Genomic DNA, 14,674 nt, shown 5'->3' on the forward strand with positions numbered 1-14,674 from the left:
AGACCTTTTCATTTTGCTGCCTGTCACCACCAACACTCAACCATCCACAGAATACAGAGTCTTTATAACGCCCACTTTCATGACCTTGATATTTTTCACAACTCGCTTCGCTTCTCTGTCGCCTTTGGTTAGGAGTTGCCTTCACAAAGGCATACTCTACATTAATTGGAGTGACCGACAGTGCAGCATGCGAGGTCTGCAGCACCGACGAAACTATTGACCACCTGCTGTGCCACTGTCCACGATATGCCCAAGAAAGACAAGAACTTGCTAACGCGCTAAAAAAACTGGGCAGTCGGACGCTTTCCGTGCAGGTGCTGCTGGAACACCGCCCCCATCGCTCGTCGGCCCATAAAGCGGTGAAGGCACTTTTGTGCTTCTTGAGGACGACGGGCTTGTGTCAACGTCTGTGACTATTAGTGCACTTACACACGCGTCAGCGAACTAACCGCTCATTTCCCTTCTTTCCTTCCCTCCTCTCTCTCCCTGTCATCTTTGTGTTCCGTCTTCCCATTCCCCCGGTGTAGGGTAGCCAACCGGACGTTATTCTGGTTTACCTCCCTGCCTTCTGCCTTTCTCTTGCTTCCTCGTTCTTCCTTCGCTGTCATCATTCTGTTCTGAGCTTTGCGTTGTTGTCCCTTAGTTTCACATATTGTTAACTTCCCTTCTCCCCCTTTTTTCTTATTTATGCATTCTGCGCCTTGCTACATGTATGTAGTCTTCTTTTCAAAATTGTTATTTTTATTCTGTTTTTTTTACTGATATTCCCCTGCTGTATTTCTTTTTCTATGTACACGTGCGCCAGCACTTAGACCTCATGGTTGTTCCTGGGCACGATAAGTAAATGATTGATTGATTGATTACTATATCAAAATAGGCACCAGGTGAAGACTGTGATGTACGTAATTCCCTCAGTCAAAAAAAAGCTTTACTTCCCACTGCTCCACCTCTTCGCATCGACTTGGCGCCACAAGCCGAGATCACTATTACGATGAAAGCATGGTGTGTTGCGTGGGTGTATTGTTGTCAAGGTACACCAAGACGATATGCCGGATGGTGGTAGTGCATCCAACTTGATCCATGCTTTGTTGCTTGAAGAGGAGGGGCGTCGCCACGCGTATAAACATTACGTTGGCCGTTATAACGCTGTGGAGATTCATCACCCTCACAAAACCTCGGTTGGCGATGATGGCACTACGGCAATACGCGTTGGCTCGGTTCACACAATCGTCTTACATGCTTTAATTTCTGACTTACCATACAACCATATGGTTACTACGGTGACCGAAATGTTGAGAACCACCTAGACCGCTGTGTGGAATGGGTATGCTAATTGTTACGTCGTTTGTCGCAGCCGGCATCGTGCGGCATTTTCAGATCTGCAGCATGATTTACTGATGCCTCTATTGTAGCCTCATTCTTCCCGGTCCTAGTCTGTGAGGTTCTTCCAGCAAGTTTCCGAACCCCTCGAAAGTTAACTTTCTTGAGTGAGACTAGGACACCCAGGTAAACTATTCTACTGGTTGATTATCGTAACACGTTGTAATAAAGGCGAGAAAGAGCAGTCATTTCTGATTTATAGTTTGATGGCTGGACTCTAATTCCTTAAGGGAATTTTTATTTCACACTGACAGTGCCGGTTATGTAGAAACAATAGTATTACCTTGCATTTGCTGATAATGTCCTTGAAGTGCAGTGCCTATGGTGCTGGCGCCGAGAGCTGCGCAAGACTGGGCGAGAATAAACTGTCTGTTTGTCTCGACAATAAGTAGGAGTATAAATGAAGTTTATTTTACATTGCATGATCTTCGCGAGAGAAGCACCCAAATTTACTTTATCAAGTAATCAAAAGCCTTGTACGTCGTACGATTACGCGCTGTAGTAGCCCCAAGGAGAGTTAGCTGTGAAGATACTCTGGCCAAAACACTTGTAGTTAGTCTGCCGCAAGAATCTCCGAAGAGACGAAGGGAACTGCGGTAAAGAAGCCTGAGCGTTGTAGAGACCACAGAATTACAGCGTAGTTGTGGCGATGCTACTACAAAACACTATCAAGTTGCAGTGTCGAAAACAGCAACCTTATCATGAATAGGTGCCATCAAGAGCAAGAAGTCTTCATATCACTGTATCATAAAAATTGAGTTATATTTGGTCTCCATTTGACCCTATTGGTAGAAGTGCAGATGTGCACTTCAGTGACATCTGAGTAGTTCTCGCATATTTTTTTTATGCTGCATGGCTATGCTGAAGAAAATTGGCTGTTTTTATAAGCGTCTGTAAGGATTTCGCTCCTCATAGTAAATTTGGAAGCTTACTTGGAAATGAAGTTCTCTCTTCCTTTGCAGTCGTCGGCAAGCTTACTTCTGACCACGAAAGTAACTTCGAACCCCTTATAACCCTGTCTGTTCACTACAAGTGGAGACAGCGTCGACGAATTCCTCACGTGGCATTTCACGTGCATTACTTGTCTAATGTGACTGACGTCAGATGCATTCATAATTTTTCTTGCTGCCGAGATTTCAGAAGAGAAAAATCACTAACACTTACTTTACTGCTGTCCTCACCTAGTCAAGGTGAAGCTACAATTGTTTCTTGATTAACGATATACAGCTCGTACATTTGATACCTTCCTCATAAATGAACTAGTCGTTTGCTTCAAAGTCGAAATGGCATTGTTTGGAAATCATAAGAAAAAAACGCAATCAATCATGTTTAGTACAGTTCAAGCAAGTATTCTGAAAGATCAGAAAGATAAAATTAAATTTCATTAGAAATTGACGGATTTCTTATTTAGTAGAATCGAGACAACACACCTTGCGTGAGAACGGGTGGTCCCAGTACTATAATGAGCGGAAAGGATATTTTTTTTTATGGCGGTATCCACACCACCACAAGTCAGTTGGTTTTTAACTTATATGATAACCTTTTATAAATGTCATAAAATTGTTTATTTGTGTTAACGCTATTAAATCGCCCACCAGAATAACGACAGACACCGAAAGTTTACTTGACTTGTCTGCCACAAATCGCGATGTCGCAGATGTGTTCTCAGGAATCCATATTTTCGGCATTTGTGTTCTTCGGCCAATCTTTGTTTTCATACCAGGCCGCAAAAGAAAAGACTGTCGTGCGCATGATGTCCCCTTGTTGCGCAGGAATATCAATAGTGCATTAAACGCATTTCCGTCCATGGTCAAGATTATAGATTGGGGATATGTATATACAGAAAGTGATCCTAATTTATATGATTTATTCTTGCACAAAATGAAATGTTCTTATGACATTGTCTTTCCACTACATCAGGTAAGAAGCCACAATAAATCTAGAAAACCATGGATTACCCGTGAGCTGTACAAAAGAATTCAAGCGAGGGATAGGCTATTTGGTACTTTAATTCATGTCAAGGACAAAACGACACTCCGGGAGTTAATAAACTGAGCAATAAGCTTATTCTCACGGATCTTTGGAAAGCTCGCCCTGAATACAACAAAGATATGTTTGTGTTTTTATCAAACAATTCTAAAAAAATATGGACAGCAATTCGGAGACTCACAGCAACCCAAACAGTTTGTTCATTAACGCACCTAATTTCGATAATGTAGAATATACTGACACTTCGTTAGGAAATAAATTTAACGATAATTTTTCTCAAGCTGGGATGTGATTTCACAAAATATTTAAATGCTTATGCATCATTTGACATTACCAACTTTTTGTTTCTTTCTTCATGCAGTTAAGTTGAAATCTTTAATTAGGTCTCTGAAAGAGACAGTGCAGCTGGATATGATGAAATCAAAGAGGAACCACTTATTCGCACTGCTAATATTTTGTGTGCTCCACTATGTCATTTAGGCAACAATGTGCTGGTTACCAGGAGTTTTCCTGGCAGCACGAAAATATTCATCGTCATAGTTCTGCATAAAGGTGGATCCTTAGACGACCTAAATAATTATAGGCCAATACCTGTAATACTAATCAAAAGTTTTAGAAATAATTTTAAGGATGCGGTGAACCAAATTTTTTGATCAAAAGTAGGCACTTGTTGAACATCAGCACGGTTTTAGCAAGAATAAGTAAACAGAACAGGCACTAGTGAACATTACAGTAGTAATACTTAATACTTTTGAAAATAAGTTATACCCTATCGAAGTTTTTCTTGACTTCAGAAAAGCTTTTGATTCTATTAAGCACCATATTACATTTCAAAAGCTTCCTCTATATGAAATTACAAGTGTTGCTTCAAATCTCATTCACAATTATTTTAATCACATTTCATCTTGAAGCCATAACAGTGTTTGTTCAAATTTGAAGTAAATGAATTGCGGTTTACCCCAGGGGTTAATTTTCGTGTTCTATTTAACATTCAAATCAACGATATTGTAAGTCTACCGCTGAGATCAAAAATGATCATTTATGCCGACGATAGCAGTTTATTCTTTTAGTTTAGCTGAATTAGAAATAGTGGCAAAGAAATTGTTATATTAGTTTCTAATTTGGTTGTATCTGATTCAACTTGAGGTAAATGACTCTAAAACGAAGTTCATTGCTTTTGAGCCCAGGAACAAACATGATATCACTGATATTTCTCTCACTTTTGATACATGCGCGATTGAACGGGTATCTGTATTTAAATTCTAGGAGTACTTTTCGAGGAAAATTTTAATTGACTCCTCACAAACGAAGTACATTCTAGCATTTCCAGGTCTAACCATATGTTTTATCAAGTCTGACACCTGTCGGGACTTAGTTAAAACGTTAGTTGTATTACTCACTTAAGCTTTTCATCAATACGACTGCTTAGTGATATGGGGCAACACAAGCCAAACATACTTAGGTAGTTTAACAGTCCTTCAAAACCAAGCTGCCCACCACATAGAAAACGTCGGATGGCTCGATCACGCAGCAGAGTTTTTCTAAAAAAAACGAAGTACTAAAAGTTGATCTGCTATATAACCTCAAGCTAGCTATACACACAATGAAATACACAATGAAATACAGAAAAATGAGTCTCCATTTCTAGACACATACTTATCTAATAGGAAGCAATACAAACTAACATATAGCCACTTTCAACTTCCACTCTATAGAACCAAATATGGAAGTAAACAACTTATGTAGCTAATAACCACTTCTTTAAATCAACACCCGCAACTTCTTATTATTGTGAAGGAATGTATCTCAACGTCTCGTTTAAGCTATTATTAAATCTTATTTGTTGTCCTGTACACCCGCGTAGAATACGTATGACTTCAAGTACCTTGTGGTTTACGATGTATGAAAAAAATTGTTTCTGTGTGTGGTAATATTTGCCGCAAATTTCGCTGCACCAAGTTTTTTTTTCGTACAATGTATCTCCGATCTACTGTTTGAATTCTTATAAATGTTCACGCTACTGCTGAACACTGCATGGGTGGTAGGGCCATTATCAGGCGGCCTTTTCTGTCTTTAGCCGTATCTTACCCTGACCTCTACTGTATCGGAAACACTAAAATGAAATAAAATGAAATGAATTGAGCTTCAACAGAGCTCTGTAACTCAGAGAAAAAAGTTCGCTCATGCTTTTTGGCATGAAGCCTTTGAAGACAAACATCCTTGAACTATAGGCAGGCGAGCACGTGTGCTAAGTGGTGATGTTTTCTTTTCAATTTAATGTACAAGAGACGTAAACACAAGAGAGGAACACGCCGGACAGGTGCTAGCTAGTAAGCGTGAATTTTGATTAAACATAATAAGCACGACAAGGTATGCAGCGAGCGTTTAGATTCAAGCGAATGTACGTTCAATGAAAAAATGTTGCATTTAAAAAGTGAAGGAATAGGTCACTCTACGCAGTTATCAATATTATTCATTGTACCAAGACTATCCACAATCTCAACTGCCTAATGCGTTATTTAAGTCTCATTATAATACATGTGCGAAGAAATAAAGGCTCGTAAGCGCTTGACTTATAATTGGCCGACAGATGCAAGTCGTATACAGCGTGTTCAAAGGGGCTGGTTGGTTCATCCTTAGAAATATACACAGACAGCGCGACACAGGACAAGTAAAGAGCACGTCCTCTGCTCTTTTACTTGTCTGATGTCGCGCTGTTTCTGTATTTTTCCAAGTCGTATACCTTCTGGTAGCTAATGTAGTGCCAACGTCGTTCATTCATGTAATAAACATATAAAAAAACGTTCTCGAGATTCACGTGCCATAACGACGATCTGATTATGACGCCCGGTGTAGTGGTGGACTCTGGATTGTTTTGACCAGCCGGAATTCTTCGATATGCACATAAACCTAAGCACACGAGCATTTTCGCATTTCGCTCCCGTGTAAATGCGGTTGCCGCAACCTCGAGCTCAGCAGCTCAACGCCGTAGCCACTGGGTTTTCGCGGCGGGTCCCTGTAGGAAGCAGCGTACGGTACGCCACGCAAGTAACGAAGGCTACGAACGGATCCCGCCCTTCACGGTGACACTTGACAGTGAACTTCGTCGGTGTAAGGGTGACTGTCAGTGTCCTTTCAGTCACTGCACATGCTTTGATAACGTTTTCGAATCGCTTCGAAAAACATCCACAAAGAACCTTTTTGTTACTTTACCTGAAGCAATGTTACAGCCCGCGAACAATGGCCATTTCAGTACCCTATTGCATCTCTTATTCACAGCAACGCACGGCGCACGTAACGACGAAACTAGGTTGGTGTATGAACAAGTGCTCAGAAGGCCAAGAATAGACGGAATCTTGAAACCTAGCGCTCTTGAAGTAACGAAGCTGGTCAAGAAATTGGTACCACTTTATTATAAAGCGGTAATTTTTAGGGGCTCAATAAAAGTTTTATCGCCAATGAAAATCTTCAAAATTTTCGCGTGAACCCATTAACAGTTAAAGGGTGACTATTTGGTGTCTGCCCAAAAATACTAGCACAAATGATGGGGGCCCAAATGAAAATTACGCCAAAAACGTGTATAATACAATTTTGACAATTTCTGGATATAAATTTAGCCTGAAATACCTTTTCTTTTTTTTAAGGTAGTCAACAAATTTATATCCTGCTGAAATAATGGTGCATGTAGGATTACGCAGTCTTTTCACATATGAAAAAGGGTTACTGGGATGCTTACAAATTTGGTTTATGCTGACCAATGCAACAACCTTTCTAATGTGGTTAATTTTAGGTCTGTCCTAAATAAGACTTTTCGCTACTTCATATAAGTGATAAGCGTCTCATCATATGCCTAATTAGCAAATATAAACAGCTGTTTTCAAGTTCCACCAAATGACACAACGGAAGGCTCTCCTGCAGATCGAAAATTAAGTGCCCTGATCTTTATCGTGTTTACCCTATCGGATAAAAAAATTTAGGGAGCAAGAAAAAGGGTGCGGTTAAGTGACATTGTATTCCGTACTCCTCAAGACCACAGCTTGCACGAATTTCTCCTCTTGAAGCTTGAATTCGACGGGAAGTTCAACAAAAATTACTGTGGCACTGATCTTCGACACCCTCTACAACCCAATTTATTGTCCTGATGGGAAAGCCGCCACGAATAATCAACTGTCAATGAAATTTCAGGACTCACAGCACATAAGTACATATATTTGCTCACGTAAAGTATAGCGCACGTATAGTGCAGCTTACTCATGCATAGCTTACGCTTGCACTTTCAAGTAAATAAAACCCAGGAACTGCAAAAGTGATCCTGACAATCCTGCCTAATCTGCCTTTAGTTTCGGAATTGTACCGTGCCCTCTTTCTCGGTGGTACTTCTTTCACATTTTTTTACGATCTTTGAAGAATATATTCCCCGAACAACAATCGTCATCTGTCTTGCTTGCGCTTGTGCGCGCATCACATTTATCATTATACTTTACTCTGCATGTTTTGTTCATTCCTGTTTTTACTTCCCCAGTGTAGGGTGCAAACCTCGTTAGCTTCCCAGATTATGCTTTATTTTGTCGCTCTTGTCTGAAATCTCCCTTTCGGGACCATTTGACCAACGCTAACCAACCAGGGTGTTGTTTTCCTTTGTTTTTATTGCGTCAAGGCTCTAGCACAGTGCTAATTAGAGAGACCTTTACAAAAGGGTTCAAAAGTTTACAGCCATTTGCAAAAGTCTGCAGAAAATCTGTCAAAGAAATGAATACACCACGCAAGCACGAAAGCGGTGTGTTTCACATCCGAGTGTGTTTCAAAACATTCTGATACGAAAGCATTACATGGGGTACAGTGGGGTGTATCAGAGCAGTTGTCGGCAGGATGTGTGTGTGAGACGCATTTTGAACACGTGAGGCGGACTCGGCCGCACTGGCCGAGTCCGCCTCACATATAAAATAACCACTACATTACTAATGTCTTAGTCTCTGCACCTTATGCTATCTTCGATTTAGCCCGCTTTTTGAAGTAATTGTATGCATAATTCACATGAATATGTGAATTATGCCTTTAATTTATCTTTTGACTTTAACTTATCACAATGAATTTTATATGGTTTAACCTCATTAGCCAAGTAAGACACAAACTCCTAGAGGCAACGGACCACGTCATTGAAAATTCCGTTGCTACTTCAATGGCCAATGTGATAGCATGCGTTCTTCAATCGATGGTTTTTCATATTAATCTGCTATAAAGCCCTCCTAGGATCATGAATGTGTGAATTTGTACTGAGCGCCCAGTAACACTCCCAGTAATTTTTCAGCCTCGGGAAATTGCCCTTTAAATAAGGCAAAATACCGTAAACACTGCAACCGGTGATGGCAAGGCTGACCCCCAGGTATGTAGCGATGCTGATCCCCGAAGCAGTTCATTGTGCGTCAGCCGCTCACGTGGGAAAACAACTTGGCTTCGACGCACAAAGGTCGTTCTTCTTGTGCGCGTGTTGTCGTCATCGTCATTTTCACTTGCAGAACAGCGCCAAATGCTGTTCAAGGATTCTTTTCGTGTTTATATGAAGTTCTCAGAGGGCGTAGCATGTTTGCAATAGCATGTCCTCAATATGGTTTCTTCCTCTACACTACTGTCAAGTTCACGTGTTGTGGATAAGACTTCACAAGTCTTTATTGTAGTGGCACCAGCCCAAGCATAATTGACATAATTATTATTCACTATATGTATTTATATGCTCTTGCGGTGTGGTTTGCCTCTCATTAATCTGAGAATTAGAGAAAATAAAGAATGCAGTCATGGCGTAGTATTTCATATTCCCAGTTCCTAAACCAAATAGCAGGCGAGATACCTTCTCTAATTTTTTGCGTTTAGTACCCGTAATCGCAAGTCAAATAATGGCCACAGTTGTATCTAGGAAATATTACGACCCCCACAGATTCGAACATTCTGATTGCAGCTGCAAATTCTATTTAGGTCATTGCTGTCAAATAGCACATCCCGCACAGAAGTATTTCCAACAGGCAGTGCCTTGCAAGCAGCAGTGCACTTGACGTTTACACATGGATTTCCTTAGCACCACGTAAGCAAATTTTTTGAAATATCGAACAAGGGCTTTGCATAGAAACATCAACGTGGAATTTGATTCGTTAAGCCGAAAATATTCTCCAGGAAGCTTCTGTTAACAAAAACACGCCTGCGGCAAAATGCGCTGATGCAGTTCTGATGGAAGCCAAAGAAACATGCCGTATTTACTCGAAGATTGGTGGAACACAAAAATAAATAGACCCGCATTTACTGAACTTGCCGAGAAAAAAAATATACCCGCCGCTGTGGCTCACTTAGCTAAGGCTCATTTCGCTAACTCCTGAGCCCATTTCAGAAGAAATCCCCCCAATTGTTTTTTTGGACTTTGTCTTCATCCTATAATGTTACATACTTGAAAACTGTAATACAGACAAGGTTTGTATTTCTAATAATAGCCCGAAATATGTAAAACTAGTACTGTAAAACAGCCCCTTCAACACATGCAAGTTTTACATCTGACAAGTAAATTACTATAAAATACAAAATGCAGTAGTATGCATGGGGTGGAGGGACAGTGGGACCGAATTCAAATGCACCTGCTGAAATTAGTCTGTATTTGGCAAACAAAGCAAAACGACCTCTCAGCCGAAACAACTTTGACTCATCTTTGTCAATACTGGTGCTTTTATGGCAATACCACTTAAAGATTCGGCAGAGTGCTATGTAGCATTTCATTACGGCGTGTTCAAGATATGTTCGCTGCACATGGATCCCAACGTGCGCGCTGCACCTGCATAGTTTTTGCTACAATTCACTGCTTGTCTTTCAGCCCACAATGCTCAAGGTATGAATTTTGCTGCGTTGAGGCTTATATCGGAATTGTACCGTGCCCTCTTTCTCGGTGGTACTTCTTTCACTGTAAACGCAGTTTACGATCTTTGAAGAATGTGTTCCCCAATCAACAATAGTCATCTGTCTTGCTTGTGCTTGCGTGCGCATCACATTTATCATTATACTTTACTCTGAATTATTTGTTCATTCCTGTTTTCACTTCCCCCAGTGTAGGGAGGAAACCTCGTTAACTTCCCAAATTCTGGTATATTTTGTCGCTCTTGTCTGAAATCGCCCTTTCGTAACCATTTGACCAACGCTAACAAACCATGGTGTTGTTCTCCTTTCTTTTTATCGCGTCAAAGCTCTAGCACAGTGCTAATTAGTGAGAACTTTACAAAAGTCTTCAAAAATTAAGTCTATAGCCATTTGCAAAAGTCTGCAGAAGATCTCTCAAAGAAATGAATACACCACGTAAGCACGAAAGCTGTGTGTTTCACATCCGAGTGCGTTTCAAAACGTTCTAATACGAAAGCATTATATGGGGTATAGTCGGGTGTTTCAGAGCAGTTGTCGGCAGGATGTTTGTGTGAGACGCATTTTGAACACGTGAGGCGGACTCGGCCTCTCTGGGAGCCGTTTCCGAATCGTTGGTATTTGAACCAGCGGTGAACCAGCGGTCAGACGTCGACTTTTACATAGCCTGTTTCGATGAATTCTGGTAGTGTGCTAGTGCAGAAAGATCAAAATGAGGTGTTTGATGGAGGATATTTTAATTGCTTTGTCTCATCTTAATTCTTTGGCCGTTTGTTACATGCTGATCCTTCCAGCCCTCAAGGAGCTAGCATTCCCTTAGGTCAAGCAGATCTGGTTCAGATACAAAGCCACGTGTACTGCTGAGTAAACGATGCGGGCTTACCGAGATAGGGATGTTGTCAAGTTCAACAACTTCGGACAACATCTAGCATTGATCTTTGTCACTGACTTCAATTAGCAGGTCACCACTGGCCATTTTATTGCGACAGCGATTATGTGGACACTCAAGGTGCATTTCTGCTGACGGCGTTGCCGTCGCCGTGAGGTTCCGTGTAATGTTCACGGGTGACAAAATCGTCGCCGCACGCCGTATGTTGTATGTGCGAGTGAAAGCGAGTGAGGGTGAGCTGGGGATTGCGGCTCCATCTCGCGCACGCAAAGGCGGGAAGCTAGAAGTAAGCACGCCGTCTTCCAATCGCAATGCTCCGGAGGGACGATAGGGAGGGGAAGTGAGCACTAATACTTTGCTGTCAGCGCATCATGGCTAAAATATACAGCAAGCACAACTATATATCGGCTCGGAAGTACAAGACGAAACAGAATTTACGATCGAGTCAAGAAGCTATAAAGGCCGCAGGAATTCAAGTAAGCGATCACCATGCTCCATTTCTGCATATTCGAGACGCAAATAGAGGCAGTTCCTTCGTAAGCAGAGTGACGTTGATTTCCTTGGAGCCACTTATGATGTCCACAGCGCCGGAATTGAAGGCGCGTCCACGTTAGCGACAGGCAACTCGCCGCACACCGTTAGCAGTTCGCGAACCGCCGGTCGCCGGCGGTCTTGCTGGAAAACGCTGAGATCTCCCTCTCACGCAGAGAATCTGTCTGCTAGATATCTCTGCGGCACAGCGGCGTGGTCATTCAGCGACAGAAGCTGCCGCCGACGCCACAGCGTAGCCAGCAACCTCTCGATCGCTGATCACTCGCCACCGATATCGTCGCTAGGCCTTTTACTCTTCGAATCTGTAGCTGACGGCACTTCAGAACGAACGACCGACGCTCCCAAGCAGCAATGTTTTGTTACCGTTGTTGCCGCTTAATCATCTTCTCGCAATAAGTTCATACGAAGATGATGAGGATGAAATAAACTTTAATTTTCGAGACGGTGTTTCCGAGCGTTTGAGCTGTGGATCACTCTAGGTGGGAGGGTCCCTCATTCCAGGAATCCTCTGGCCGCGATAGCATCCCGGGCTCTCCCGACAAGACGTCGTTGTTCGTCCAGGGCCGGGGTGGAGATCTTGGCATCCGGCGCCTCGGCGAGGAGGTTCACGTCTTCGGACGTTGTGTGTTTGGTAACGGCATCTTCGGGGCGCCACGGGCACTCGAGTAGCAATTGAGCCAGAGTGTCTGGCACGGCGCATATTGGGCAGTTGTAGGTGTGTAGTGTCGGGTGAATGCGATGCATGAGGATCCCATGGGTGTACGTATTGTTCTGCAGTCTTCGGAATGCGCTACTTTCCTCTTTGGTCAGTTTTGGATAAGGTGGCGGGTACACCTTTCGTCCCAGTCGGTAGTGTTGGAGGATGGCGTTATACGTGGGGTTATTGTCTCCGTTTCCGCTGCGTCACCAGGCGGTCGGGGGTCTCGCGAGGCGGCGAGAGAGGTCCGGTTGAGGATGAAAATATGCTGATATATGCAATGCGATCACGGCCGAGCCGGTTCGCAGTGCACCGTCGTGTTGCCATGCAGTGCAGCTGAACTTGACTTGTGTCGTAACCAAAGAATAAAGAACCAACTTTAGAGAAGTGAAAGTGTACCTTCCACAGTGGTACGAAAATAAGAAGTGGCAGCGCATGGAGCTTACGTAGGCCGAAGACAGATGGCGCAGCTAAACAGGAAGCGGAACTGAAGAATGTCTTTTAACGTTTCAGCACGGACAGTTCTTAATAGATATGTATATATATATATATATATATATATATATATATATATATATATATATATATATATATATCGACAGCATTTTCCGACTTCTCAGCCACGAGTCGGAGCTTACCTCCAACAATGGCGCACCTTCGATGACCGTCCAATGAGTTTTGCTTGTGGTGGTGCTGGTCATGTGGCGCGCCATAGCCGTCGTCGCATGCTTTTTTTCCCGAACATCTGGCGAGCGCCACCGTTCCACGCTCAATTTTCATCTTCGCCTTCCAGCCTTCCTACCTCTTCCTTTTGTCCTGATCGCTCACCCGCGCCTACCCGCCGCTCACCATCTCCACGTCGTCGCTCGCTTTCTCCGATGCGTCGCCGTGCCGGACCCACCGAGCAGGAAAAATGATGGCCGCAATTCCCGAGGCACGAACTGCGTGTACGTCGAAATGCTCAAGTCCTCGTCCCTCTCCAATCAACGTAATTTAAGTGGATGTCGAAGGAGTCGCCGTCCTGGCACTTGTCGATACAGGAGCCGAAGTGTCTGTAATTTCCGCCAAACTGTGTCGCATACTAAAAAAATGTTCTGACGCCTTCATCCGACCTCTCCCTTCGAACCGCGACCGCTCAAAACATTACGCCTCCCCTGCCTGTACTGCGCGAGTATTCATTCAAGGAGTTCTGTATACCGTCGAGTTCGTCGTGCTGCCCTCGTGTTCCCATGACATTATATTAGGCTGGGGCTTCCTTGCAACTAACAACGCCGTTATTGACTGTTGCCACGCCGAACTTGAACTTTCTGCGCTTCACGATTTTCAGTCAATAGACGACCACCCTTCTAGTGATAAACTGTTTGTGTCCGAAGACAATGCCGTTCCTCCGTGCTCTTCCCTGCTTGTCCCTGTATCGTGCGCCGCTATTTCTGAGGGCACTGTTCTCTTTACGCCCTCTAAAGTTTTCCTTCGCCGCAAATGTTCTCCGCTGCCCTTTGCTCTCCTTACTCTTCGCAGTGGCGCCACGAAGATGCTCGTCGACAATCCCACGGCGTGCCCTTTACCTTTATTTCATGGCGAATGCCTAGGCCTTGCTCAGCCGGTCGACACCTTTTGCATCTTTGATGCTCCGGCGGCTTCTCCTCCTACCGACCTTAGTGCACTTTCTTGTGACCCCGCGATTGATCAGGCTCTCCTCGACGCTTTCAACCGCTCCATCGACGATGAAACGTCATCTTCACAAAGAAGCCAGCTGCTCACTCTGCTGCAGAAGTTCCGCGCCTCTTTTGACATCCCTGCTTCCGGTTTGGGTCGCACATCAACCGTTTTTCACCAGATAGATACCGGCAGTCATGCACCTCTACGGCAACGCCCTTATCGGGTTTCCGCCTCGGAGCGCCGTGTAATTGATGACCAGGTTGATGACATGCTCAAGCGCGGCGTTGTACAGCCTTAGAGCAGTCCGTGGGCGTCACCGGTCGTTCTTGTTAAGAAAAAGGATGGCTCTATTCGGTTCTGCGTCGATTACCGACGTCTGAACAAGATAACGCGCTAAGACGTTTAGCCGTTACCGCGCATCGACGACGCCCTCGACTGTTTGCAGGGAGCGGAGTTCTTTTCTTCGCTGGATTTACGTTCCGGATACTGGCAAGTCCGTATGGCACCATCTGATCGACATAAAACAGCATTTGTGACACCTGACGGATTATATGAATTTACCGTGATGCCTTTCGGCCTGTGAAACGCTCCAGCCACTTTTGAGAGGATGGTGGATAATA

Source organism: Dermacentor silvarum, chromosome 10 (assembly GCF_013339745.2).
Source record: "Dermacentor silvarum isolate Dsil-2018 chromosome 10, BIME_Dsil_1.4, whole genome shotgun sequence".
NCBI lineage: Eukaryota > Metazoa > Arthropoda > Arachnida > Ixodida > Ixodidae > Dermacentor > Dermacentor silvarum.